This window comes from Phoca vitulina, unplaced genomic scaffold (genome assembly GCF_004348235.1).
Source record: "Phoca vitulina isolate PV1807 unplaced genomic scaffold, GSC_HSeal_1.0 scaffold33, whole genome shotgun sequence".
In the NCBI taxonomy this organism is placed as follows: domain Eukaryota; kingdom Metazoa; phylum Chordata; class Mammalia; order Carnivora; family Phocidae; genus Phoca; species Phoca vitulina.
The window spans coordinates 6,234,538-6,259,578 of record NW_022589736.1 but is presented as its reverse complement, the minus strand read 5'-3'; the positions used below and the strand labels follow the sequence as shown (position 1 = coordinate 6,259,578).

The 25,041-nt window shown below is 42.4% G+C and overlaps 1 long non-coding RNA gene across 1 annotated transcript; it reads right to left on the bottom strand.

The window, feature by feature from the left end:
- Positions 1 to 1,485: 1,485 nt before the first annotated feature.
- Positions 1,486 to 23,622, bottom strand: LOC116645359. The gene is made up of 5 exons (XR_004301949.1): positions 23,550 to 23,622; positions 23,420 to 23,455; positions 4,248 to 4,367; positions 3,016 to 3,101; positions 1,486 to 1,603 (listed from the first exon to the last, which is right to left on the bottom strand). It is a non-coding gene; the product is annotated as an uncharacterized LOC116645359 (long non-coding RNA).
- Between the last annotated feature and the right edge of the window lie 1,419 nt (positions 23,623 to 25,041).

Here is a 25,041-nt window from a genome sequence, read left to right as displayed (position 1 = left end):
TTTTAATCAATACGCTTAGAGGAAAAATATACATGCCTTTCACATAGAAGTATATACACTCATTTGTATGTGTATGTTATGGGCATAGATTCTGTTTTTCTCCATTGAGATACTCTGCTCTTTTATTTGAAAAAATTTCTTGGGGTGCCTGGGTGGCTCAGTTGGTCCTGGGATTGAGCCCTGAGCAGGGAGCCTGCTTCTCCCTCTCCCTCTGTCCCTGCCCCCCACTGATGCTCTCTCTCTCTCTCTGTCGCTCTGCTCTCTCTTTCTCAAATAAATAAATAAAATATTTAAAAAAAAAGAAAAAGTTTCTTTATGTACCCTAATCTTCCATATGCCAGTCTATGATCAGACCACCCTAAGAAGGGTAATCTGTTTGAATTGGACATTCAAATTATAGTAATTATAGGCTTTTAGAGAATATTTGCATTATTTCCTTCTACTGTACTGTCAGGATTTCCCCTCAATTATCTGAAATCATCATCTATGAAAGGACCCTCCTTCGAAGAAAAAGATTATGTATATACATGTGTAAAACATTCTATCTTAACACAGGCATAGAGAGTTGGGGACAGTGTGTTCTGTTGTCGTCCTGCTTGTTATAAACAATGAAATGAGATTATGAATAGTGAGATAAGAGCCAGGAATAATAGCAGTACGTAATATTCATTGAACCCTTGGCATGTGCCAGGTAGTAAGTGCTTAATTGTCATGAGCTCTTATGCTCCTCATGGTGTGGGTATGAGACTGTTTTCATGCACATTTTTTATATGTTTATGTGATTTTTCATTGACAGGGTATTTTCCGGGGCAGGCAAGCCACTGTGGGAAAGCGGCTGCCTTCTTTCCCAAAGGGAATTGATTTTGTTACACTTGTATTGTTATTTTGGAGAAGGGCAAACAGATTCGTCATGATTTATTATGAGGTCAATGTCAGTTGGGTGAATATATTTAGCATATGAATAAAAGTGAAAATAATTCTGTTTGCATATATTTATTAGAAACCATAATCCACTGGTTCTTAGAAGCTCATACAGTCCTTGACAATGAGATCATAAGCAAGGAAAACGCGAGTGACAAAATCCCCTAGAAAGCCCTGGTGGATTTTTTTTAGATCTTTCAGATACAATTTCCTTTTAAAATATAATCTCAGAGAAGAGTGAAATGCCATTAAAAGGTTCCTTTTCAAGAAACTGTGCTATTAACATATAATAAGTAAAATGCCAACAGGGTTCTGACATACAAGAGAACAGAAACCAAACATAATATTGTCTAAGAAAACTTCACTGGATATGTTACACTGTCAGCATAACAAAAAGAAATGAGAACACACTTTCTCAGAGAATTTTGAAACAATAATTATATTGTAATTTTTGATGGTTACATAAAACAGTCAGCTTCTAAACTCATTCATAAGTAAATCCCTGATCAGGGTATTAAATGATTTCTGATAACCAATTCTGATAAATGTTATGTATTTTTCCTGATAGAACTGAATCGTGTTGATCCTTAGGCTCATAGGAGATTCAAATCCGCTGAACAAAATTTGGTTGATGACAGTTTGAATTGATGCAATTTTGCGTCTTCCCGGGTTCGTTTCACTTCTGCAAAACAGAAGGGTGCCACATTTGTTCACTGAAAAGGACCCAGGAGATTCCAGGCAGCCCAGCCTCTCCGTCTTACAAGAAGACGTTCAGAGAAAATAGATGATTTGGATCCTGTCCTAGAATAAGAACCCCAAATAGACCCAGGCCAAAGTAGTTTGAGGACCCAATGGTATGGGAACTGGCCCCTAACTAGGGTCTTAACAAATTTGAGAAAAGCTCCAATGTGGGGAGTTTAGATCCTTCTCATTCAAAGTGAGGTTCCCGGACCAGCCAGTTGGGTGTCACCTGAAACCTGTCAGCCATGCAGAAACTCGGGCCCCACCCAGACCTGCTGAACCCAAATCTGCATTTCTGCAAGGTCCCCAGATGCCCTGCTGTGCCTGGAGGCCAAGGGACGCTGGGGTAAGGTTTGCTGCAGGGATGGAGGGCCGGAAGGACCCCTTCTCTGGGGGTTCCCTTACCGCAGATCTGCTGCTCACCGGGCACGCACACTGAGGAGGCACGCTCTGGCAAGTCTGAATGTTTACCTCCGCTGAGCAGAAAACCTAAAGCTACCTGCTGCAGATAGACCAGAGACAGGATGGCGGTGGGGAAAGGCTGACGAAGCCCCATGGCCAGTGCTGAGCCCCCACAGCTACCTCCCCTGCTTCAGGCTCTCTCTGACCCCACACTTCAAATTATCAAAAGGAAGAAGGGAAAATGAGTAACGTGTAACAAGTTTACGCTTAGCAAGTGTTACCATGCTAATCTCCCCACAACGCTGTGGAGTGGGTGGTATTTTCCCAATTTTACAGATGAGGAAGGTAGGGGCTCAGAGAAGCCCGGTAACAGGGACCGCAAATCTGGCAGCGAGGAGACACTTGAGCTGGGATCCACTCACTCAGAGGTCTGACTGTCCCAGACTGACACCCCAGGGCGCAGCAGGTCCAAACTGTGACATCAACTTCGGCTCATCATGGACTCCTCAAAGCAGAGCAAACTATTTCCCATTTATAAATTATTATATGCCCCCGCCATATCAATTCCTTTTCATGCGAACATCAGGAAGGGAAAGTCATTTAAATATGTTCTTAAAGGATGACAGAATCAAACAGAAAGTGAGAGGCAGGCCTCGGAAGTGCCTGGTTAAGTGGGGCAGAGCGCAGGACGCCAAGACCCAGACCTGCAGGGCCCGGCAGCCCACTTCAAACGTCTGACTGGAAAATTGTCAGTAGAGCACCTCTCACTTCTGTTAAGTAAAAGAACTAGCCCCACATTGGCGATCTTCTCCTTCAGTGCTCATGGGAGCCTCAGGAGCTGGAGCAAAGGCATAGTCCCATTTCTGCAAAGAGTCCAAAAGATCTGCTCCCAAGAGAAGAAATGAAGGGTAACGGTAGGCAAATGTAAAGACAGAAAGCACAAAAACCTACTCGCTTGTCTCTCTCTTTTTTTCAATCGGAGAAAAAGGAAGTAGTAAAATTCCCTTGAAGTCTATTTTGCAGCTGTTCCTCCAGGGCTACAAAATAAAAGGCAAAACGCATAGAAATTACTTAAAATGCAAAAATGGCAAAGGGAAATATTGCTGCGGGTAGGTTATAAATGACTTCAGAGATTTGGGGAAGCTAAATCACCCAGGCCAACTGAAAAACCGTCACTTTAATCTGAAGATGGTAAACCTCTCCCTGGATATTGCTCATGTATCGGAACACCCTCTTATTAAATTACAGTGTTTTATAACTAGCGAATAAAATTGGTATCATGTTTACTATGCAAAATCCCCACTATTTTTCAAATGGATGTGTGTTTTAATATGAAATTGAAATTTAATATCAAAAGCACCAGGCAATAAAACCAACCCACCTAGTTTCAAACCCTGCTTAAATTATTTTTTGAATTTTGTATCTAATAACATAGTACAATAACACTGAAACAAGATTAACACTGTGATACTATTTGTTTAGGAAACCTAGAGTGTTGCTATGGAAACAGACATTCTGCATAACTATGGAAACAGTGACAGTATTGTAAATAAACATACTGGAAAGGGAACCATGTAAACTTAACATACAAATTCTAAGAAGAATAGAGAGTGAGGAGGTGGAGGGACGAGGAATTCTTTTTTTTTTTTTTTTTTTGGTAAAACAAGCATACTTACATATTTTTTATCTCCTGGTAGGACTTTTAAGCTAAGTTTTCAAAACCTTGATTGTGGTTTCTATAATCTTCTGTTAGTTCCTTTTTCCTCATTAACTGTGCAAATCGTAACCTATGGGTATTTTTTTTTTATATATATTTTTGTAACCTATTTATACTTAATGATAAAATGCACTGAAACCTGTGTTTGACTCAACTTTACTTTGGTAACATTTTAGAAGCCAAATGACTTTTCCTAAAAATGTTAGAATGGAAAAAAAATGCAGAAAGCATATGTTTAACTTATTGCATTCTGAGGTCCTAAAATAATGCTTTTTAAGGCCCTGTACATAATATTTAACTCCCTCAATTTTTTTTTTTAATTTGGCTATTAAGAGAAAATTAGGTTTTTTTTAATGCTATGACTGTTTGAAACCATTGTTGGAATACACATTTTTTTCCTTCCTTTATGATTGAGTCCCAGGCTACCTCCCGTCCTAATGGAAGGTTGTGACCGTGTGTCACTCACCTTTTCAACTCTCCTGATATCGAGTAGACCACAACACGCCCAGGAAGTGCTCACACACTGTGGCATGAATGGATCCATAAAGTTATAAAAGCAATGGGATATTGCACGACAATATATCACCTGAAAAAGAACAGAATGCCCCACGATGCCAACTCCCTGGTAGTGATTTGGCAAGTTTGCTGGGTCGTGAACATGCGGAAACTGACCTGATCTCATTTAACAGGCAAGTGATGGTGATAACAGGAGCCCCATAAAGTAAGGGGAGCATCTTGGAGAGAGGGAAGGAAGTTGGGGCGGAGCCATGAACCCATGAATGCAGGTAGAAGGCACAGTCCTTGTTCACTGAGACCACCAGGTATCCCTGCACTGTCCTTACCTGTGTGCTTCCCACTGTTGCCACTGAGAGGTCAGATGGTGTCGAATATAACCATCCTCCTGGAGCCCAAGGTCACGCTCACGCCCACACGGTTAGTTTCCAATTCTTGAGATTTGGGCAGATGAATACGTCATGTGCAAACACCTACTACGTATCCTGCCATGTTTTTAAAACCCTACGATAATGTTTTTTTTGCTTGTTTTAATTTGGAATTGTCATTTTTGAAGATCCCTAAGAGGGCAGCAAATAAATAAAGGTTTTAGATAAGCACTTTGGACCAGATCATTGGTTTTCAAATTATGTTTCAGGGAAAGGGAGGGCTGGGGGGCTCTCTGCATCACCTACAAACTGCCTCCTTCAAACTGCGCCTCGAAGGACCGTCTCCGTGGCTCACAGAAAATATCAAACAAAAATAAGCTTGAAAACCACCAGACAGAAAATTCCTTCCAGCTTCAGACTTCTGTGATTCTCTGGTTACTTCTCAATATAGAATCATAGAACAACCACTAAAAAAGTGGTTTTAGTCCAAGAAGCTCTTTAAAATAGAGCCAAGAGTCCGTTCCCTGGGACAACATAGTTAACAACATCAGACATCTACAGCGTATCTACCAGGTGCCAAGAGCACTGCATGGTGGGGACAAATAATAGTGAGCAAGGCCCCCGTGTTGGTGCTGGGAACCCCCATGAGCTGCCGAGAGTCAGCGCCGAGTCTGTGGGCGAAAGCCTGTGAAGGTACAGGGGGCGGACGCTCGGGAGGACCCCCGCCTATTTCAGGCTCTGCCGTTGCCATCCTGAGTTCTTAATTATTTTATCTTTGAACTCCTGCTCTTCAGTGAGGTCTGATGGGATACTGAAGCACAAACAGGAGCAGACGCAGGGTGGGAGAAGCACTGAGGGCCTTATGCACAAAGGTATGACGTTAGTGAGCTCAGGCTATAGTAACAACAGACCACAGACAGGAGGTTTATAAACAACAGACATGCATTCCTCACAGCTCTGGAGGCTGGAGGTCCCAGATCAAGGTGCCGGCAGATCACAGGTCAGGTGACTGCATAGAGCTCTCTTGGCCTGCCCATAGCCTTCTCAATGAGGGCGGGGAGGGAGCTATCCGCTGTCCCCTCCCGTCCTATCAGGGCACCACTCTATGCCCTCACGGAAACCTGACTTACTTGGTTACTCCAAAGACAGACACACTGTTGGTTACAACTTCAATACAGGAATTTTGAAGGGACACGATTTGATCCATAATAATATATTATCCTTGCTTTGTTTTTTATGGTTAAAACACATGGGAACCACCACCAAAGAGCAATTGTTGGTTAAACTGGTACAACCACTTATTGGAAAATTACATGCTCATTCTATATTACATTGTTCAAGTTTCTTTCATAACGCAGAAAAGGTCTTGTTCGTATGATAAGTGGGAGAAGTCATAAAGTAGTGTGTATGTACACAGTATATGGACCACCTGGTAAAGAGAGACAACTCTGCCTAGAAAAACGTTAGTCGGTATATTTGAGTATGTTTTAGGAGTGATTGTGTACACCGATAGATAACTAATACAGATGACAGACAACTAAACACTGAAAGAAATCCATTCTCCTAGAGGATCTTCAAATGTAATCATCATAAGCCCATTGCTGCCCACACACCAAAAACAGGGGAATAAAGGTCATTCATTTTAAAGCATGCTCTGGATGTTTGGATGTAATTATAATGCCCACCCTGTGGCTGTTCCACCAGAACAACAAAGGATGCATGCACTGCTCTGTGGGTCTGGTCCCCGGAACAACATCCACCATCACTGTCCGTGTGATATGGCAAAACCAGTTGGCGAGGCCCGTCACAGGTAAACAGTGACAGAACTGAAGAAAACAAAGACAAAAGCCCCGGGAGAGGAGCTATGGAATCAGAAAGGCCTCTCTGCCTTTTCCTGGGTGTGACCATGGCTAAGTTCTTAAACACCTCTTATCCAGAGGTGACCCACTTATACACAATAAGGATACCGATGCCTAATTGTCTTGATAGTTTTGATGATTCCATGAGAAAGGCCATAATAGAAGCTGCTACGTACCAAACATTTTAGGTAAGAGCTGTACGGCCTTATTTCTTTCCACATACATGAGCTGTCTGGAATCATGCTTGCCACATGGTAGGTAATCAATAAACCCTGGGCCCCATCTTCTCCCAACATAGGAGGTTTATGCGTGTTCATGTGTCGGTGATCTCATTTACGTGCCCTAATACAAAATCCGTTACTTCCCCTTTGTGATTATGGCGGACATCTTCTTGTAGCTGTGCTCTACCTAGAAGAAAATAATTCATCCTTTGTGATTTCAAAGTAATAAACATTACAATGAATCATACTAATGAATATTTAAAAGTTACTGTTACCCAGTGTGGCTTTACTTCCGAAGCCTACTCACTCAGGCGGGGTCATAAAGAGGGGAAGGACCACTTCATTTTCCCCATGAGGACCTCACTGAAGCCCCCAGGTCTCCGATTAGCTCAGGGGTCTCAAAAGCGGGGTGCACGTGCCCCAAAGCCTGCAGGAAGTGATGAATCACAGTACAAGGACATCTGTTAGAACCTCCACTTGCATATATGCTTGTCTGATTCACAGTTTCACTTGATGTTTCTGTGTATCTTTTTTAATGCTCCAAATATATTAGAAGACTTCCACATCTATAACTTACAAATTAAAAAATTAGTGACTTTGGATATTTATGATTGAAAACTTTTTACTGATGGGTGTGTCACCCCAAAGTGTTTAGAAACCTCTGCTTAGAGTGTTAAAATTAGAACTGCAACTGTCGCTTAGCATTTATATGAACTGAGACTGATTATGTCACCCAATTCACAGTAAGTTTGTTTCACAGAATTACAAGAAAAGAAAGTGGCTGGATTTATTTTTTTAAAGATTTTATTTATTTATTTGAGAGAGAGAAAGACTGCACAAGCAAGGGAAGTGGCAGAGGGAAAGGGAGAAGCAGGCTCCCCACTGAGCAGGGAGCCCGATGCAGGGCTCCATCCCAGGACCCTGAGATCATGACCTGAGCCGAAGGCAGACACTTAACCAACTGAGCCACCCAGGTGCTCCAGAAAGTGGCTGGATTTAAAGGCGATTTCCCAATTACTGGTAAGGCTGCTGCTTGCTTTTTCGGATAAGATATTCCTATATAAATGACCATGAGGTGAAAACACTTCCAAGATGAATATCAAAACATGATTTGCACTATGATTTGCAATTGTTCCCATTGTTGCTGTTCATGGAGGAGAGCCTTGAGTTTCTTGACGGAGCTCCAGAACAGCCAAGGGTCGCATGTCCTCAGTGTCTAAAATATCCGATGACATGACACCAAAAAGACAGGCACCAAAAGCAAAAACAAAGTGGGACTACATCACACTAAAAGGTTTCTTCAACAGAATGAAAAGACAACCTATAGAACGCAAGAAAATATTTGCAAATTATATGTGTGAGAGGGCATTAATATTCAAAGCAGATAAAGAACTCTTATTGAGTTATAAGCTATTGAGTTAGAGCTAACTAACTAACTAACTAACTAACTAAATAACCCCATTAAAAAGTAGTCAAGGGACCGGAATAGACATTTTTTTTTTTCCCAAAAAAGACTTACCAATGGTCAATAGGTAAATGAAAATGTGCTCAGCGTCACCAATCATCAGGGAAATGCAAATCAAAACTGCAATGAGAGATCACCTAACACCTGTTGGAGAGACTATTATCAAAAAGACATGAAATAACTGTTGGGGAGGATGTGGAAAAAAAGGAATCCTCTGCTGGTGAAAATGTAGATTGGTACAGACACTATGGAAAACACTATGGAAGTTCCTTAAAAAATTAAAAACAGAACTATTGTATGATCCAGCTATCCCACTTCTGGATATACATGCAAAGGAAATTAAACCACTATCTCTGAAGAGTTTATGCATACCCGTGTTTGATGGGGCATCATTCATAATAGCTAAGGCCATGGGAGCAACCTAAGTTTTCACCAATGGATGAATAGATAAAGAAAATACGGCATTTACATGCAATAGAATACTATTTCAGCTATAAAAACCGAAATTCTGCCACAACATGGATGAACCTGGAGGACAGTATGCTAAGTGAAATAAGCCAGACACAAGAAGATGGATATTGTCTGATCTCACTTATATGTGGAGTCTAAAAATGTCAAAGTCCCAGAAGCAGAGAGTGGAGGGGTGGCTATTAGGGGCTGATGTGGGGAAACGGGGACATGTTCAAAGGGTACAAACGTTCAGTTACAAGATGAATGAATTCTGGGGATCTGATGTACAGCATGGTGGCTACAGTTAATAATACTGGTTTGTATGCTTGAAATTTGCCAAGAGGGTCAATTTTAAGTGTTCTTACCACACACCACACACACACAGTAACTATGTGAGGTGATGGATACCTTATTCAGTTAATTAATCATTAGTTAATTAATTAATGATTGTGGCAATCATTCTTCAATGTATACATATGTCAAACCATCATGGTGTACATCTTAAATATACACAACTTTTTTTGTCATTTTTCCTGCTTTTTAAAAAAGTTTCATTCCAGTATCATTAACATACAGCATTATCTTATGTTCAGGTGTACAATATAGTGATTCAACAATTCTGTACATTACTCAGTGCTCATCAAGATAAGTGTCCTCTTAATCCTCATCACCTACTTCCCCCCTACCGACCCCCACATCCCCTCTGGTGACCAGCAGTGTGTTCTCTAGAGAGAAGAGTCTGTTTTTGTTTCTTTTTCTTTGTTCATTTGTTTTGTTTCTTAAATTCCACATGTGAGTGAAATCATATAAACATACATACTTTTTGGGGCGCCTGGGTGGCTCAGTCGTTAAGCGTCTGCCTTCGGCTCAGGTCATGATCCCAGGGTCCTGGGATCAAGCCCCGAACCGGGCTCCCTGCTCTGTGGGAGCATGCTTCTCCCTCTCCCACTCCCCCCTGCTTGTGTTCCTTCTCTGGCTGTGTCTCTCTGTCAAATAAATAAATAAAATCTTTTAAAAAAATACATACTTTTATCTGTCAATTACACTTCAATAAAACTGGGGGGGAATGAAATAAAATTTGTCATGTATTTCTGAGACAAAGGTGAACAGGAGTATGGTGCTTATCATGAGAAACAGTGTTCCTCTTTAATTTGTATCAAGATACCTATTCCTACTGAATTGCAAATACTCCTACTAAAACAAGACAAATATTGATGGACTGAGTGGTTATTGCCAAAATGTTGAATCACACATTGGGGAAAACCAGTTCTGAACGGGTAATCATTTGCTGTTGTGCAGGATATCTCCTACAGTTATATGTTGGTTTCATTAGTTTGAGGATCTACCTGCAAATTAAGCAGATTCTTATTTTATCGGATCTCCATCCAGTTACTCCGATGCCCATTTTAAAATGTGACATCAACCTTTCTGTCTATATTTTTAATTACTGCGATCACAACAGAATTACTTGCTTTTAACTTTTAACTCAGTAAGTGACGGTATAAAATGGATATCCTTAATCAGCACACCTGACCTAGAGGAAACTCCTCTTTTCTTCCTGAAGCAGACAGAGATGTAGAAGATAGTCATGCAAGTGTGGTCCTTGCCGCAGAATGCCATCTCGGGGGTCCAGCGGTCACAGCAAACAAGAAGTTTAAAGAAGAGCGAATTATTGGCAGTGTGTTTCACAATTACAGAATATCTAAGCAGAAATCTTGCCAAGCATTAGGGGTAACTAATTACTTTTGTGGCCTGTTGCAACTTCTGAAGTTTCAGGATGAGTCACATTTCCATTGTGGTCTTACCCTACGGTCTGGTATCACTACCTTTGATATTTAGACTTACATATTGGGAATTTCCTTAGAGGAAAATAAAACTCTAGTGCTGTTGTATTCTGTGCAGTAAAAGTAGATTTGAATGAGCTTTTGGAAGGATGGCGTGGACTGTAATCGGTCATAGCCAATATGGCAAGCGGTTATTCCCATTGATAGAAAGTTGGCTGATAGAAAAAGCTCTGGGGGCGCCTGGGTGGCTCCGTCAGTTAAGCGTCTGCCTTCGGCTCAGGTCATGATCCCAGGGTCCTGCGATCAAGCCCCGCGTTGGGCTCCCTGCTCAGCGGGAAGCCTGCTTCTCCCTCTCCCACTCCCCCTGCTTGTGTTCCCTCTCTCGCTGTGTCTCTCTCTGTCAAATAAATAAATAAAATCTTTAAAAAAAAAAAGCTCTGAAAAGCAGGTCAAAGCTATATTTAAAGAAAACCCAAGTCAATTATTAAATAATTTTTTTCACATGACTTGTGATCGAATATTGAAGATGTATTTGAATTTAAATAAGCTCTACAAATGCCAGTAAGTGTTCTCATCTTTATGAATAAAATCTACTTTTCTTTCATGATTTCATTTTCTTTTCATGATTATAAATGATAAAGTCATCTGCATGCAGTAAGGACGTTCCCCTGGGTATTTCCTGCTTGGTACTTTTACATTTTTACACTCATTACAGAGTCACGTGGAAATAACAAAATAAAACTTTGCATTTTTGCTTTTCTGTGGATGTTTAAATTAGGATATAATGTAGAATAAATACACATCCTCCTGGAAAGTTTGAGTGTGATAAATGACCTCCTCCACATGAAAGCACCTTGCCTACGTGTGGGTACTTTTTACCTCGCTTGGGTCTTTTCCCCTTCCCGGTGAGGACACACGATGGGGTTTGCCAACACAGAGGTGGGGCCTTGGTTTTTGTCCCCGGTGTTCATCTCCAAAACCATGGGCTCTGCTTCCTTGCTCTGGACTGCACACACCATTGCCTTGCTCATACACACTACAGCGTGGTACTCCTTGGAGGTGTCAGTCTCTGCTTCTCTCCTGTCATCTGAATTCTAACAGCATGTACTTTGTGAATTGCTCCCGTGGCCTTCACACCATGATTTGCCTCCTGTTGTTGCTAAGTGTTTCATGGGGACCGCTCACTCAGCTCGCTGTAAGCTCTTGATGGGATGGGATTTTCTCAGATATGACTCTGGTTCTGTGTCTGCCCAGTGAGTTAGTTTGCTGGGGCCCCCTGAACAAAGACCCACACACTGGGTGGCAGAAACAACAGAAATGTGTTGTCTTGCAGTTCTGGAGCCCAGAAGTCTGAGACCCAGGGCTAGTTCCTACTGAGGCTCTGAGGGAAGATCTGGTCCCTGCCTCTTTCCATTTTCTGGTGGTTTCTTGGCAACCTCTGGCACTCTTTACCTCACCCCCAGGTCAGACTTCACCTCCACAGGGCCCTCTTCCTCTTTGTGTGCCCCCTTCTTAATAAGGACACCACTCAGATTGGATTAGGGATCACACTGATGGCACCTTTTAACTTAGTTCCCTCGAAAAGACCCTACCTCCGAATAAAGGCACACTCTCAGGTAGTGGGATTAGGACTTCAACCTAAGAATTTGACACAATTCAGCCCATTACACCGAGTAAAGTGTGTGCCTGGGAGATGTCCCCAGATCCCACAGGTCACTGAATTCACACCCATAGAGCCCTTGCTGACGGAGATGGCAACATTTCAAAGGCAAACCAGGACAGGAAACGTGTCTCAACAGGGCTCCAATTGTTAGAAAATGCTAGCTTGTTGGCATGTTTTGTTTGTAACTTGGGGGTTCACCTAACCCACTTTCTTGTCTCCCTCCTTCCACGTCCCTCAGGACGGCAGAGGTAGGAAGCTCCGCCTTCCCTTCAGCCTCATCAGTCTGACTTCTAACCGATGGACGTGCTTCTTGCTTTGCTTCCATTTTTAAATCTCGGACTGTTTTAGCTGCTGAGTCTAGCAAATCTAACCCTGGAGTTGACCCAAGAGAATGCACTTCGACTTCTAGTTCTTCCTCAAAGTCGTCGTATCAGGCAGAATAAAATCAAGTCTTTGTTTTTTTAGTTCCATTTTTTTTTTTCATCTAAGAGTTAATGAGTTCACCTGGGTTTAAGGAGATTTGTAATGGATTTTCAAATCCTTGCTATTATTATTTTTATTATAATGTGGGATTATTAATACCAAGCTAAAAATGTCACTCAATATGCAAAACGAGGTGATAAGTACCACTTGGCTTTTAAGAAGTACATTATATAAGCAGTCCATTATGAGAATAATCTCAGGTTATAGCCAGCTCTCAAAAGACCTGGCAAATAAGGTTTTAAAATCAAGACACTTGCAGGCCATTAAAACAACTAAATTGGTAAAATATACTAGAATCCCAGCATAATCAGCATCCCTTAGAGAATAGTGACAAATTGTATTAATATTGTATTTCCCAAAAAAGTAAAATAACAAGACTCAGTTGAGGTTGAAAGTACTACATCCGGCGATATCAATGCAGAAGTACACAGCATCTGTGCATGGTACTCAGGTGTCAGGCTGGAGGGGACCCCGGGTCCCTAAAGTCCGTGTCAACACCTGATGGCTTTTTCCCGATATTCCCAACAAGTGTCAAAGTGCCGATCATCAGGCAGGGCTGTCCTCGCGGCACGGGAGATGACAGCAGGCACTTCCATCTGCAAAGAAGCCGCAGGCTCCGATTATCAGGAGGGGTCTGTGGGAAATCGGGAAGGGCCGGGAGGGAACCTACAGAACTAACAGAAGCCCGGTGACCGCGAGGCACTGAGGGTAGAGGGTGTGAGTGAGGGGCAGGTGCAGGCCCTGCATGCAGCATTGTCGCCCACACAGGACGGTGACGGCTGATAGATGAGCTGCTTGGGAGGGGAGAACAAAAATCTCTGGACTCGCTGACTTACTGTAAGTCCCGTGGCACTGTTATTTGCCTCAATTAACTCCAATCAGGAGGACGCAATGAAAGGGATGGAAAATGACTTCTGACCTACACTATGTCCCAAAGTGCTCATGCCTCATGAATGTGGGAGCAATTTCCCATTGAGTGAAAGGTAACATGTGCAAGCAGATATGGGAGGATGCGAGCTAATCCACTGCAAGGACAAGAAAGTAACAAGAGCAGTACAAAAATAAATAAAATAAAATAAAATAAAACAAAACAAAATAAAATATGCATGACTTTTTGCATTCAAAAGTGTGTTTCCTCCTGCAATAATATGAAGAAAGTCTTGTGTGTATGTGCGTGTGTGTGTGATCCATCTATATGTAATCCAAAAAAATGTGCTCATTTCATTTTAACCTTAATTTTTCATTATCTAATAGAGTCACACAGTTTAATATTCAAAAGAAATCATGAGAAGGAGTCAGGAAATTCTTCTTTCGGAAATGTTGTCAGATGGAATTCATTACACAAGATGGTCAGGCTCATGACTTTAGAACCACACTTCAATTTTTTGCTTGTTTGTTTTTACGAGGAGCAACATTCCCCAGATTAATCACCAGCTACCACTAAGAATCATCCAAACACTGTGCCTCAACAAAGGCAATTATATTCACAGACCTTAGGGCTGGAAGGAATTTGAATGACATCCACAAGGAGAACTCCAAACTCTTTTGAGCAAGGAGCATATCCCTGGTCCAGGATTCAAATTTTCTGGAGTTTTCTGCACAAGTTTAAAGATTCAGGCAAAAGCTGTCATGAGACTTACAAATTTAGCTTTCGGAAAAAATCAGTCATGCCATTAATTCAATTAACTGTCACTGGCATTGCATTATCCACTGAATTACTGATTTTTTGGATGACCATTTTAATTGCTGAAATAAAAGTAAAAAATACTGTGTGGCTTTTTATATGCTCCGGGGAAATGAAGTGCCAAGACAATTATTCAGACAATTCATGTCAAAATAGTATTCTGACCTAAATTGTTGGCTTTATCATGGCTTACAACAGTGGAAAATTGTGGCAGATATCCACCTGAATTAATTTGTAAAATTTTGCTCCTCAGTGTGTAATGTGCAAGCATAGTGGTCCCTTTGTCATACACTTTGTCTTTCTTCTTCTCTGTGTTCAATGAAATCCCACAAAGGAAAAAGAATCATTCCTAAGGGTCATTTAGAAATGTGTTTTCACTGAAGAACAAGGGAACTGGGTGGGGTGGTGGGGGAGGATATATATTATATATGTATATAAATACTTTTAAAAACAAAATTCATCTTAACTGACTTCTAGAAAGGCTAAATACAAATTGTATGAGTTTTTAATGCCTTAAAAGACCCTATTGCAGGCACTTAAATACCATTATTTTTAATAAATGTAATTTTATTTCTGCTGTAAGTCCCTGGCAAAACCAGGAGAGAATTTTGCAGAGGAAATTTTGTCCCTGCTATCTGAACTACATTATATGGTGAAACTTTTGTTAAGACTGGAAGGCTAAGTAACTTTAAAGGCCACCTTGATCTCTACAACTTTGTGCTTCATGGACTTTGACATCAGACAGAACCGAATTCAAATCCAGACTTGGCGGCTTTCAGTATAACACTGAAAAAGTTTCTAAACCTCCCTTAGCTTCATTTTATTCATCAGTAAAATGAGATGAATAGTATGTACCTTAGTGCAGAGACTCAATTCAATTAGGAGTAGGATTAAATGGGAGAAGGGGATAACATGAAAATGAGAATAACTCCTTTCGTGGAAAAATTAAATTATATAAGGGAATTCTGATGAATCACAACATAAGGGGGCCTTCTGGCCAGCCACTTGTATCCACCAGCATCAGCTGGGTCCTGCTGCAGTAACAAAGAGCCCCCAGTCTGTGAGGCTAGGCACACAAGCATTTGGTTTTTCACTTTTTGGTCCCATTGATGTTTGAGTTCCGGACTGCCCTTCAGCTGAGGGGATGGAACACGCCTTTGGAACTTGACCGCCTGGGTTTGCACACCTGACCCACCATTCTTCTGTTCTGTGACCTTGGAAATTGACTTAACTTCTCTGAATCTGGTTATATTATCTATAACGTGGGGAAAATAAAAGAATTTACCCTCGGATGTTGGTTGGGAGGAAGAAAATAAGTACTGAGTGCATAAAGCACTAGGATCAGTGGCTGGCACAGTGCAAATGCTATATGCATGTTAGCTCTTTCTATTCTTTTCCTTTACAACAATACAGCATATGTCTTTTAATCACAAAAATGACTTTCTCTTAATACATTTATTCAGGACCTTTGGACTACACATAAGGGTAGACTTGTGACAGTGGGAATATCAACTCTCAACTTCAAAGGGAGTTTTCTGAAGAGCGTAAATACATTTAATTTCTCTGCCAGACTCCATGCAAAGAGAAAGAGGATTGGCACTGGATCAGGCCCCCGTGGCATCCAGTCTCAGCTCTGCTACTGACCAGGGGGGCCGCATTAGGCAGATCAGGAAATTCCTCTCTCATTCTGTGTCCTCGTCCATAAGCAAGGGTAGGATAACACTGCCTCGTAAAGCAGGCAGTTAAAGAATAAATCTGAAATTGCGTGTAAAGTGCTTATTGTCACGCCTGGAACACAGTAAGTCCTCAACAAATGTAGACATTATTAGTATTATTAGCATCCACATTATTGAAATCTATCCCTCCATTCAAGACCCTGATCAAGAGATCCATTTTACAAAACATTCTCCAAAAACCTGTATTAATTCCTGATTCTCTGATTGCTCACTTACTTGATAGTGTGTCCTAGAGTTGGGTCCCTTATTATTGATTGATAGCCTGTGGTAATAAATGTATTGTTTCTTTATCTTAAATGGATCAGCCAGGATATAATCTTCTTAAGGAGAAACCCAACAGCACACATGGTAAACAGACTATAGGTGTTAAGACAGTAGCTGCAGGGTTTGTTGGTCTTTGTTTTTTTTTTCCTAATTGACAAGCCCTTTTCGTGGATCTAATGCTGTGCAATCGAAAACAACAATGTCAACAACAGTAATAATAGCTTGTATTCTTGAGTGCTGGCTCTGTGCCTGGGATCTCACAGTCCTTGCAATTCATCCCAGCAGCAACGCAGAAAAGCTGGTGTGTATCAGTTATCTCTTTCTACGGCGAATTTAGTGGCTTAAGCCAACAATGCCTGGGTCTTTAAAGCATATCCGTGGGTTTGTTACTTAAAGCTTCTGCAGGTCTAGACTGCCCTTACACAAGCCGCTGCCCTTAGTTTGCAGGTTGGCAAGACGTTGGACTCCACTGGAACAGCTAGGCTCCGTGCCTCTCTTTCCAGAAGGGCGCTCCTGCCAAGCCTCTTCACAGAACGGAAGCTCCGTGCATCACCCTCGCCCCTGCACAAGCTTACACTGTGCTTGTGGTGTTCTGTTGGCTGGTTTCATGTGCTTTGATGTTTGGTTGGCCAAAGAAAGTCTGGATGAAGCCTAGATTCAATGCATAAGAGGAATTCATACAAAAGGAGTGATGCACCGGGCGATTCCTGCAGACGTCTACCGAGTGCGCAATCTCATTTTACCAACACAGAATCCGAGGATTATGGGCATTAAGTATCTTTCCTAGATCATACAGCTATCGGGTGATAGCACAGAATTTGAGCCCAACGTGGCTCATTTCATTTTATTCTTAGTTCTAGTTTAACTAGCAATCAATTGACTTTTTTTTTTCTATTGGAATTTTGTTTGGATGAAGTCAACAAAGTAATGAGATAAACCCACAACTTGACTTTCCACAATGCCTCTCATACCACATACATGAAAGACGCTATGGCACAGAGCTGGATTTGCTACCCAAAAACCACTGAAGTCACCGTCCTTTGCTTCCTGCACTGTAGAGATCAGAAAGCTGATCCCAAGCCTCCTTTGTGCTGGGGTGCAGACATGTGGCAAAGTTCTGGATTATGAGAGGTGGGTAGATTTTCCTGGGAGGACTAGACTTTCCAAATATGTTTAAAAAAAAAAAGATAAAGATAAAAGATAAAAAAGAAAGTTTCTTCAGGAGAAAGCTTTGGACTCTTCTCCTTTTCTTTTTAACAGCTTTATTGAGTTATAATTGATAACTCAATTAGAGAATTGATTACCATCGGGGTAATGGACATAGTTATCACCTCCAAAGTTCCCTGGTGTCCTGGCTCATTCTTTCTTTCCTTTCTTCCCTCCTTCCTCCCTTCCTCCCTCCCTCCCTCCCTCGGTCTCTTTCTTTCTTTCTTTCTTCCTTCCTTTCTTCCTTCCTTCCTTCCCTCCTCCCTCCCTCCGTCTTTCTTTCTTTCTTTCTCTTCTTTCTTCCTTCCTTCCTTCCTTTCTTTCTTTCTTTATTTTTTCTTTCTTTCTTTCTTTCTTCCTTCCTTCCTTCCTTTCTTTCTTTCTTTCTTTTTTCTTTCTTTCTTTCTTTCTTTCTTTCTTTCTTTCTTTCTTTCTTTCTTCCTTCCTTCCTTCCTTCCTTTCTTTCCTGCTTTCTTTTTTCTTTCTTTCTTTCTTCCTTCCTTTCTTTTTCTTTCTTTCTTCCTTCCTTCCTTCCTTCCTTTCTTTCTTTCTTTCTTTCTTTCTTTCTTTCTTTCTTTCTTTCTTTCTTTCTTTCCTTTCCCTCCCTCTCTCCCTACCTCCCTTCCTTTTTCCTTCCTTCCTACCTTCCTACCTTCCTTCCTTCCTTCTTTCCTTCCTTCCTTCTCTCTTATTGTTAGAAGACCACTTAATGGAGATCTACCTCTGACATTCTCCAGTGCACAACACAGTCTTGCTAACTATGCACGATGTTACGCAGCAGATCCTGGAGCTCACTTATCTTACATAACTGAAACGTTATGCCTGTTGAACAACAATCTCCCCCCTTTTTCTAAACCTGAATGTGGAGCTGCCTGCACTGGCAGCAAGTGTCCTAGAACCTGGAGAATAAAAAATACAAAGCAGAGATGATGGATCACAAACCATGGAACGATACAAGGTCTTTGAAGATGTTACTAAGAGGCTGCATTAGCCCCAAATCCTCCTTCTTGGCCCTTATTTTTATGTGAACTAAATACAGTGTCAATCGTGACTATCTCTATGAATTGTACTCTCTGTAACTTGCACCTGAATATAATCCCACCTGCGGGAAGATGTGTAGAGTCATTTCAAGAGAGCGAAGTTGACAACGCAGAAGTTTTTCAAGCAATTAACTAAAGAAACAATCCGAGCAAAACTTTTATAATGTCAACAATCTTGATCATTTGGCAAGTGCCAATTTGGCCTTGCTGAGGAAGGACACGGTTGCCAAAATTACTGAAACAATTAAGTCATTATTTTCCTCTCCTTTGCTTCTGGAGCCCGAGCTGAAGGCATCAGAGAGCAGGGCTGCCCACGGAGCTTGCCATGCGGCCTTTAAACCCGCATGTTGCAATTTAATGAAATAATGTCAGAACAGTTTAAAAATATATATATTTGCAGAGCTCAGATAGAAACCCACTAACATCATGGATAGTAAATTTCTGAACATTACTGTTGAATAAGCAAAATATCGCTAATACGTCGTCTGAAAGAAAAATCATTTTTATAATTTAATAGAAAGATAACTCTTGATTCAATGACCTACATCAAGTAGGTCAAATTAAGCACAGGGTCATTTTAGGTCAGAAGTGCAAATTAAAGCACTTTCAGATTATTTTACGACATACACACTCTCCCTAGGAGAACAATTAAAAAGTGTTAATTCCTGGTCACTTCAGCAGGAATAGCTTTATTTTCTGATCAAGTGCAGGTTATCGCTGTTAATTGAAAATCTTGCTTTTGCACTAAATCGTGCGGCCGCAACTGAAGAGTTCGGCTCCTTTCTTTGAAATTAATTTCATGCAGAATGAAGAAAGGAACACCAGGAGAGTAGAAAGAAATCATTTTTGCTTCAACCGGTATTTTCTCCTTTTTTACTAAGAAGAGATTAAATAATTTTAAAGAAAGGGTGCAGGATGAAGCACCCTAGTCAAGTACCAGAGAATTTAATGGGATTTTGATTTTATTGATAAAACACCTTCCGTTCGAAGACAATTAAAGCACGCCTCTTGTAGGATTTGGCACGTACTGCTTTATGTTATGTCCGTGAGCCAGTTAAAGGGCAGAAGTAACTCTCCGGATCATTCCAGGAGAAAATAAACAGCTCTCAGCTCTCTAAATAGCCAGAAGTGTGTGCAGAATATTCTCAATATTTCTCTGCCTATCCTGAAACCAAAGTAAAAACGAACGATTTCAGCCTACCAGGTACAACTTGGCTCATCATCTGGCAGACCGGTTGATCAACAAATATTCCTTTTCATAGCGTGAGGGATGTATTTGGCTGGTACCCGAGGGGGACAAATACGTGCACGACCCCTTACTGGAATCCTAACAGCGAGGCTTCTACTTCAAGGGGGCGTGTAAGAACGCACGTTCCGTGGGAGACCCCAGAGCACCAGGGAGCAGAGATTCAGAGGGAGAACCATGACCAGGGCCCTCCTTCTATGGCTGGTCGAAGACGCCTTGTCTTAGTTAGCTTGGGCCACCATAACAGAACACCACAGAAGGGCTGCTTAAACCACAAACAGTTCTCACACCTCTGGAGGCCACGAGTCCGAGATCAAGGTGCTGGCATGGCCAGGTTCTGGGGGGAGATGTCTTCCTGACTTGCAGACCACCACCTTCTCACTGTGTCTTCACATGAAGGAGGGGGAGAGAGAGAGAGACAGAACATGCTGCTGTCTCTTCCTCTTCTTACCAGGACACCAGTCTTATGGGATCAGGACCCCACCCTGATGACCTTGTTTAACCTCAGTTACCTCCTTAGAGAGCCCATCTGCAAATACAGTCATGCTGGGAGTCAGGGCTGCAACAGGTACATTTGGGAGGGACATAATTCAATCCATAGCAGTCCCATGGGCTGGAGGAGGCCCGAGCTGGGCTGCATGATGGTGAGGCTGGGACACCTCCTTCACAGGTACGAGGCCCAGGCCCTTGAGAGGCCATGACTGTCACCTGGCAGGGTGTAAATCCATCGGAGTCTGACTCCACTGGCCCCACCCCCAAAATTTGTTCTCGTGCCCTCGACAGGCCTTTGCTTTCCGTCCAAACAATTAAAAGTGACCCCCAAAATGATAAAATAGATGGAAGTTAGACTCTCTGTCTTCACACACACGTGATTTCCAAAGACGGCATGGTTAGCTAAAAGCTACTAGAAATGACGTTTCTGTTGTCGTTCTTTATTATCTGATGGCTCCACATAAGAGATCTCCTACAGAGGCTGACGTCCACACCGAAGACAGAGGGATTCTTCCCCTCAGCTCCCTGCTGCAATAACACGCTCAGAAGAGCAGGGATTCGGGCATGTTTGCTCATAGTGTAACCCAAGCTCTTAACATGTAGCCCCTGGCACTCGTCTCCTGCACTCCGGTTGGCGGGACGGATGATGGGCTGCACCACAGCGGGTGCGTTCCTGAGCACCTTCTGATTCTTGTCACCTAGGAAGAGCATTGTCTGCCCTTACACGTAAAACGGCTTTGCATGTTGAGTTAAAATGGATGTGTGCAGGCGGCTCTTGGCCCATCGTGGCCAACAGGGAAACACCAGTGCTCAGATACTCATTGAGTAAAATAAGCGAGAAGTGAGTCAGTGGGATTTGAATACCCTGAGACAAGTGGGAAAGACTTTTCTGAGAAAAGTGACATTTTCGAAGCAGCATTTGAAGACCCATCTGGCCGTCATGTGAAGCATTCACGAGAACTGGAGGGAGGCATGTGGCCCAAGGAAGAAGAAGTTGGAAGTACAGATGGGCCTGACATAGGGAGGGCCAAAAATAGGACCGTGGCCGTGGGGACGGACAGGCGGGGAAGGACAGATCTGAGGGTCGCCGGGAAGGCAAAGGCTCTTTAGGTCTTTGGAAGGGGAAAGTGGTGGGGTCAGGAAAGGAAGAGAATGTGCTCTGGGGACCTCAGGCTTATGAGTTTGGGAGACAGAGGTCACCATTCACTGGAGGAGAGGAGTTAGGGCTTAGCTGCCGCCTTGGCACTTCCCACCACAGAAAGTCTGATTCCTAGAGGCTTCCACCACTTGCTGAGGCCACATAGCACAGAGAGGGTTAAGAGGGAGGGATGGGGCAAATAAGGCAGAGGAGGGAGTCCGGACTCCATCTGGGCGGACCAGGCACCAGGACATGACCCATTCTGTGCTGCCTTATAAGTCAGACCCTGAGAATCTGGAGGAGGAGAGACCTGCACAGGCCAGCACGGTCCCTGAGCCCTGCCCTGACTTCCGTTCTGAGCGGCCAACTGAGGCCGCACCAGCCTCCTTCTGGGCTTTGCTTTGACATTCCCTTCTAAACAACTTTCAAACCCATTTATTTATCCCTTTGGGTTAAAAGGAACTCTTGTCTGAAAGCAGATCAAAGTAGAGCTGTCCAATTTATAAAACAGATCAATGAGGGAGGGGGAGTTGGCACATGCCGCATCCCACCCACCAGGCTAGCTCTTAACCCTCCCTGCAGACCAACTCGATGCCTCCGCAGATTCTCAGATTCCAAATGCAGAACCATACCATTGTCGTCTGTTCGCGAGGAAGGAGAGAAATACAACGCAACAGATCTCCTCCGGGCCCTGAAGTATTTGAGATTACCCCCACCCCAACCCCCCGACCCAATATTTAGATCGAGTTCATTGGGAGAATTAATTGCAAAACATAGGAAGTAACTTCAAAAACAGCGTGGACTTCCAGGGACTAAAAATTCCAATAGCCTTTTACTAGGAAGCCAAGAGGAGGAAAGAACCACTAATAAAAATGCTTGTTAGGAGAGCCCACATGGACATCCTGCAACAAGGTCTCTGTCCCCTGGGCAGACATTTGGAGCTGCTCTTCCAGGCAAGGCAGTGGGCTCTGCTGTGACCCAACAGTTCCCTTTTGCACAGCGGTTGGCCAGCATTCTGGAATGTAGTCTATGGCTATTCAATGAATTCTTTCCTCTGAGCAAACAAACCAGCTGTAGAGGTACTGTACACATGGTCACTTATTCCCATTAGCAACCCCAAACAAGCAGACGGCCTTACCCAAACAGTAGAAAAGGCTAGGTTATTTTTAAATGTGCTCAATTTAATGTGTTTCACAATTTGTGATTTCCCAACCACAAAAAGAATTGTACAACTGTTAAAGTTACACGAGAATTCAGAAGAAGGCATACCAAGTAGGGGAAAGAGACAACAGAGGGCAATTCACACGTTATAAATGAATGAAAATAACAAAATCCTATTTAGAGAGTCTACTTCCATTTTTGTAAAGTCCTAGTAAGATCTAGTCGAGGAAGAAAAGAGTTATGAGTTTGGGTGAGGAATGCACTCATTCTCCCAATGTTTTTTTCCCAACAGGCTTCTTGTGTTTTTTAAAATAAGTACGCTCCAAACTAACTTTGAGGAATGTGTTTGTAAAGGCAGCCTTGATTTTAAAGCCCAGGAGATTACAGCAAGATTGCAGAGAGGAGGTTGGTTTCCCAGAATGGCAGTGCGTGCTGAGTCGGTTCAAGTCAGCAGGACATGGCTGGAAATCCCACAGTCCCCAGTCCCGGTACAACGGAGGCTTCCCTAGATACAGAGGGGCATCCAGCGTGCTCGCCCACAGATATCCCACCCAGATGTGCAGCATTGCCAGTAAACACATATCTGGTGGGAAATAAAAAGAAACTTTGCTTTAAGTCCACATTTTTATTTTCAATGTTCAATCATCTTTACACCTGATTTCCACGAGCTCTTTCTTCTGAATATTGTCCGAAATCAGCAGTCCTCACGTAGTCAAGGTTAGAAATGGACCTGGCTTTTAACATCTGACAGGATTTCGTAATAAAATTTCCCTTTCAATAGACCTGATAACCAACAAGCCAATGTCACGGTCAGCCTGGCTTTAAAAAGACTCACCACGCATTACCTGAAGGAAACATCACTTACCTGGGAGATAGTCATTTCTCAAACAGTCCCTTTCATCTGTAAATGAGGAAATGAGTCAGCTTTACTAAGTGTTACTTCATCATTGGTGTTGTGTTATTCAGCAGGACTAGGAACACATTTTGTTACTCACACAGGCTTGGTTTCACCAAGCGTCCAGGTCCTGCTGTTACCTCGTCTTCAAACAACTCCAGGTTCTGTTAGAGATCTTAACTGTCTTTCTGATTGGAAAAGCGCCTGGCCGGTCACAAGATTGCATGACTCATTGCAACTGCTCAACTTTAGCTAAGCACAGAGCTGAAAGAACAAAATCAGCTCTGTGATGTCATCCCTTCACTATGTATCTTTAACATAGTTTAGATACAGAGGTTGTTGAGTAAGACACAAAGCTTTCAAATGAGAAGAATGTGTCTCAAATGCTTAGGAGAGCAAACATTCTGGGGTTATGTTTGATTACAAACACGGAGACCTGCTCCAGGAATCTGGGTGTGTGGTCTTGGCTGATAGAAAGTATTCCACATGGTCTGCTAACTGGTCACCTGGCTTGGTCAAAGTTTAACCCAACTGAAATGTGTGGAGCTTCAATAACCATTCTGTCTTCAGAACAGACAGACGCGTCCTCATTTAGGATTATTTGAAGCCTTCAAAAAATAATGAGAGTTCCTAAATGTGTCTCAAAATCAAGGAAAATAGAAAGTGTTTGTCTGAAAGTTTGGGGATTGTCAGTAACTTCTCTTTTTTTCTATTCATTTACAATTATTTAATGAGCAGGCATTGCTTTTATCGTGACAAAAATTCAGTGGAAAGAAATGTTTCCAGCTTCCTCAGAGTTCACTCCGTAAGACGAAAAAAAAAAAAAAAAACCCAAAAGCCAAAACAAACGGAGTTAAATAAATTGACAGCTACCTCATATCTTGTTGATACCTTTCACGATGATGTTAGTAAACCCGCATGACCCAAAATGAGATCACTGTTTACCTAGCTACATTACGGGTCCCAGCAGAGCCCGCGTGAAAGGGGCTCCCAGAGCCCTCAGCTATTGTAACGCCAGGAGCAATCTCTTCTAAGAACTTGAACCACTCCTTTTGGTAAAAGCCAGCCAAGACAAAGGAAGTATTTTTAATTAAGCTGATGATACCACTTCCTCGGGATGGCTTCAGTGGAAAATTGGAGAACAAAAGCAGGGCAAAGAACGCTGCATTTGGGTAAGGTTTGGTATCATGTGAAAAGTTAAGTTTCTTTCAAATTTAGCACATCATTGTTTAGCTTCCTTTTTTCCCCCCAGCATTGTCTGTGTGCTGGGGGGAGGTCCTATGAAAATACAGAAGCTTTGTCAGACTCTAAAGAGGAAGTCAAGTATTGTGATAAGATGGCATATCGCGCTCCCTGACCCCCAACGCATACAGCTTGTTTTTGAAGAAACTTGCTTCCCTAGCCATGGTCCCGCTGGTTTCGTGAAGGCTGTAGGGTTAAAATCCTGTATGCCTGTCACTGAATTGTTCTTGAAAATATCACTTATGTGAGAACCTTTCAACGCTTAATTCTGCAAACAACAAGGCTGGTGTCCGGAACTCTGGATGTCTGTGCCCACATCTGGGGTTCTCCTGGCCATGCACCTCCCTGCT